A 5408-nucleotide genomic window follows, 5' to 3' on the forward strand; every position below is an offset into this window, starting at 1 on the left:
TGACGACTTACATTGTCGTGTTTTTCCGACGATAGTATGGTACAATTAATCACATAATACCTTGATATAAATCCGGTTTACGGTAGTTAGTGATAGGTTTAATACAAACAATCCTATGTGTGAATGCAACCCTAGTTGGATCTATGTTTTCACTATAAGATATACAACTTTATGAACACAAACTAAACCCTAGCATGCTTCTATAATTTTCGAAAATTACATAGAAGTGTAGTAGACATACCTTTGTTGTTATATAGCAATAACAACTAGTTTCCTTGATCTCTTGAACTTTCTTGAACTCTTGAAAGCAAGCACCACAATTGTAGTGCCTCTAATGGCTCACAAACACCTTGAAGCAAGAAGGCAACTAAGAGAGAGAAGGGAATGATGCTAATTTCGGCCCTAGGGTTTCTTTTGAATCAAGTGGCCTGAAATTGAAGCATAGGGCATGTATTTATACTATAGGGTGCTAGGGTTTTAGTCTAAACCCTAATGGACAGCTTAGCCACCAAGCAGCCCAAGGAATCTTATGGAATGAGGCCTTGGACGAAAATATGATGATCCTTCATCATAATTTCGTCCCCCCTTTAGTCCATTAGGTTTCCTAGCCCAAAACTCAACTATCACACATTTGACAGTTTATACCCCTTTATTTAATTAATCTCTTTTAGTCACCAAATTAATTCCTAATTAATTTATGACTAATATTAATTAAATAAATATGATTTCTCCTTTAATATATTAAATCAAATTACCTTGTCAAGTTGCTTTGGTGAAAGCAACCCAAAAGGACCATGCACACTCGGGTCAAGTATATACCAAATATGGTTACTAACTTAGACACTAATCCAACAGTCTCCCACTTGGATAAGTCTAGTAACTATATCTCACATATGACTTCCATACCCGATAGCAATCGTAGCTTTCAATAGCCGCTGTCAACCCTGACCAATAATCTGTCCTTTAGATAAGGGATCACATAATCCTCTGTTCTAGATATCATGCTAACAATACTTATTGTTTAGCACTTTATTTCTTGATCTCTGATTTTTTCGACATAGAACTCAGTTGAACACATCAACTTTATCCTGACCGAGCCCGGCACATAAGTCAAACCAAATCATCAAGTGGCCAAGATATCGCTTTTATCCTCATAGAATAAAAGGAACAGAAAAACGTCGACTAATATGCCTTTATCATTTACTAGTTAAACCACACACAATAATACGTTTTATAACATCAAGTTACTGATGCGTTTTTCGCATTATCAATGTATAATCAACTAGCAAACAATAACCATATCTCTAGGTTTAAAGATTATATGATATTATCATCTTGCGATCACTTGTGATAACATTCATGAAGTAATACCAGCAAGTGTGGGTCTATTTCAATGCTCAATACAAATTTCATAAGCACTCATAAACTTTGCAGCAAACCTTTGCTATGTCTAAAACTTTTCAGACAATCTACAAACAAATTTATGACAATCTTCCTTCATATCTACTTCCAACATATGAGCGATTGTGAAGTGTTCGAATAATCTTATTATTCAGGAAGTCAAAACATGCAAAATTGACACAATAGATAAATAATCAACACAAGATAGAAACCATTCCTTGGTCCTCCGAAGGTACTTAAGAATATTCTTAACTGCAATCCAATGTGCTCTACCAGGATTCCCTTGATATCTGCTGACCATGCTTAAGGCGAAGGCCACATCAGGGCGAGTACAAGTCATAGCGTACATGATAGAGCCTACTGCGGAAGCGTATGGTACTCGGCTCATATCAGCTATCTCTGTCTCTGTACTCGGGCTCTGAGTCTTACTCAGCTTGGTATTGCTTTGGATTGGCAACTCCCCTTTCTTGGAATTTTCCATACTAAAACGCTTTAGCACTTTTTCCAAGTATGTATCCTGACTGAGTCCTATCAGTCTCTTTTCCCTGTTTCTTACTATTCTTATTCCCAGAATATAAGCGGCTTCTCCGAGGTCCTTCATAGCGAAACATTTCCCAAGCCAGGACTTGACTTCCTGCAAGGTTGGGACATCGTTTCCTATGAGTAGTATGTCATCGACATACAATACGAGAAAGCTTACTATACTCCCACTAGCTTTGACATACACACAAGATTCATCTTCGCTTCGCAGAAAGCCAAACTCTTTAACCTTCTCATCAAAACAAAGATTCCATCTGCGAGATGCTTGTTTCAATCCATAAATAGATTTCTCAAGCTTGCATACTCTATTGGGATGCTTCATATCGACAAAACCCTCTGGCTGATTCATGTAGACATCCTCAGCCAACTTTCCATTAAGGAAAGCGGTTTTCACGTCCATCTGCCATATTTCATAATCATGAAACGCAGCTATGGCAAGCATCACCCTAATAGACTTTATCTTCGCAACTGGTGAGAAGGTCTCATCATAGTCAACTCCGGGAGTTTGAGTAAAGCCCTTCGCAACCAATCGCGCTTTATAAGTATGCACTTTCCCATCCATGTCCGTCTTCTTCTTGAAGATCCACTTGCACCCGACTGTCTTACGACCCGGTACATTATCAACCAAATTCCAAACTTGGTTGTCGTACATGGACTGAATCTCGCTGTCCATAGCCTCTTTCCATTTTGCAGACTCTGGGCCTGCCATGGCTTCCTTATAGCTGCTAGGTTCATCCAAATTTACTAGTGTATTATCACTAATAAATGTATCCCCTTCAGTAGTAATATGAAAACCATAAAACTGGGGTGGAACACTAGCCCTAGTGGAACGTCAATAGGTTCAACAGGAGTTTCCTCCTCAAGTTGAGTGCCAGTGTCCGAGGTTCCTTCATCGCTTTGATCTTGAATTTCTTCAAGTTCAATTTGCCTCCCACTGTCTTCTTGGCTTATTAATTCCCTTTCTCGGAAAACCCCTCTTCTAGCAACGAAGACAACATTGTCACTCGGTCTATAGAAAAGGTAGCCAAAAGACTTCTGCAGATAGCCAATGAAATAACACTTCTCACTACGAGGTTCTAGTTTGTCGTGAGTCTCTCATCTTACGAAAGCCTCGCAACCCCAAACCTTGATATGTGTCAACGAGGGAGCCTTCCCTGTCCACATCTCGTGAGGAGTCTTGGAAACCTTCTTGGTGGGAACTAAGTTAAGTATGTGGGCGGCAGTCTCTAAGGCATACCCCCAGAAAGCTATTGGTAACAAAGTCCGACTCATCATAGAACGAACCATGTCCAACAAGGTCCGATTACGTCTCTCAGCCACACCATTCAATTGTGGCGTTCTCGGAGGCGTCAATTGCGAAATGATTCCGCATTCTTTTAGATAGTCGTGAAACTCAAGACTTAGGTACTCTCCTCCTCGGTCTGACCGAAGCATCTTGATTTTCCTGCCCAGCTGATTCTCCACTTCATTCTTAAACTCTTTGAACTTTTCAAAGGTTTCCGACTTTTGCTTGATCAAGTAGATATATCCATATATGCTATAATCATCTGTAAAAGTCACGTAGAAGCGGCAGGCATCCCTTGTGGTGGATCTAAAGGGCCCACACACATCGGTGTGTATGAGATCCAATAAACCCTCACCCCTTTCACAAGTGCCAGTAAAGGGTGACTTGGTCATCTTCCCAAGTAAACAAGACTCACACGTGTCATCGTCCCTAAGGTCGAATGACTCCAACACTCCATCCTTTTGGAGTTGGGCTATGCGTTTCTTGTTGACATGGCCAAGGCGACAATGCCACAAGCATGCTTTGTCTAGACTAGTAGACGAATCAATATTCAAAACATTATTTCCAAAATTATCAACAATCATCACAGATTCATAAATCCCATTACAAGGTAATGCATTGAAATAAAAGACACCATTCAAATAAACATTAATAGAACCATTATTATTATCAAAAGAATATCTGAAACCTTGTCTAAACAACCCGTGAAAAGAAATAATGTTTCTTGCCATATCTGGCGAATAACAACAATTCTCTAAATCTATTCCTAACCCATTACTCAACACTAAAGAATAAACACCGACTTTGGTCACAGGCGAAGATCTTCTGTTTCCCATAATCAGGTTCATCTTCCCATGCTCCATCTCCCTACTTCTTTTTAGGCCCTGCAAATCAGAACAAATGTGGTAACCACATCCTGTATCAAGAACCCATGAAGTAGCAAATGATGAGTTATTAGATTTAATAGAATACATACCTGCAAATGTGGGCTTGATCTTCCCATCTCTTATGTCCTGCAGATATTGTGGGCAGCTTCACTTCCAGTGGCCCTTTTGGTGGCAATAGAAGCACTCTGCTTCTTTAGGATCGGAAGAGGGTTTAACGGGGCCTGCTTTGGTCCCACTTGATGACGAACCATCACGGGGTTTCCCCTTATGGTGGCTCTTACATGGAGCCTTCCTCTTTTTACCCTTTCCCTGACCTATTGCCATCACAGGAGTGGCCACAGTAGGTGACAGTGCAACGGATTTGTCTTTGAGGTTGCTCTCAGCAGTCCTTAAGAGTCCTTGGAGCTTGCTCAAGGAGACCTCCTCTTTGTTCATATGGTAGGTCATCCTAAACTGATTGTAGCAGGAGGGCAAGGAGTGGAGGATTATGTCGATAGCCAAATCCTCATCAAACTTAACATTAAGTTTGAGAAGACGATCAACATACCTCTGCATTTTCTGCAAATGAGAGGTTAGAGATTCTCCACTCCCCATCTTAGCGGTGATCATGTTAGTAATGATATCATAGCGCTCTTGCCTCGCGCTCTGGTGATACCTGTCCAGCAAATCCTGATGCATTTCATATGGATACATGTCCTCATAGGACTTTTGGAGTTCGAGGTTCATGGTGGCCAGCATGATGCAGTGAACTTTCGTGGCATCACGCTCGTGGGCCTCAAAGGCGGCCAGTTCCTCAGGAGTAGCAACATCTGGGATGATCTTCTCAAGCTTTTCATCGAGGACATATTCTTTGTCCTCGTAGCGTGTGATCATGCGAATGTACCTCATCCACTCGTTGAAGTTTGAACCATCAAATGTCACTTTCTGACACAAGTTCATCAACGAGAATGACCCAGAAGCGTTGTTGTTGTTGTTAGCAGACATCTGAAAAGAAAAGGGACAAAGTTTGATTAGAAATGAATCCCTAATTAAACACCCAAATGAGAAATTAGGGCTAGGATCCAACAACGTTATTTACAACTTAGAAAGGGATGCCGTACTCTAAAAGTAAATAACTTGAAGGTAAGTGAATGACGATTCACTAATTCTCACCATGAAAAACGAAAAAGCAATTTAGGTTTTAAATGTATTGAAAACTCTTAGATCTTTGAGATTCATTGAACTTTTCAATGGCATGTTTAAATCTCAATATGCATTTCAAATTTGCGACTGGGATGCCGAGGATCGCAAACAAA

This window comes from Lactuca sativa, chromosome 1 (assembly GCF_002870075.4).
Source record: "Lactuca sativa cultivar Salinas chromosome 1, Lsat_Salinas_v11, whole genome shotgun sequence".
NCBI classification, from domain to species: domain Eukaryota; kingdom Viridiplantae; phylum Streptophyta; class Magnoliopsida; order Asterales; family Asteraceae; genus Lactuca; species Lactuca sativa.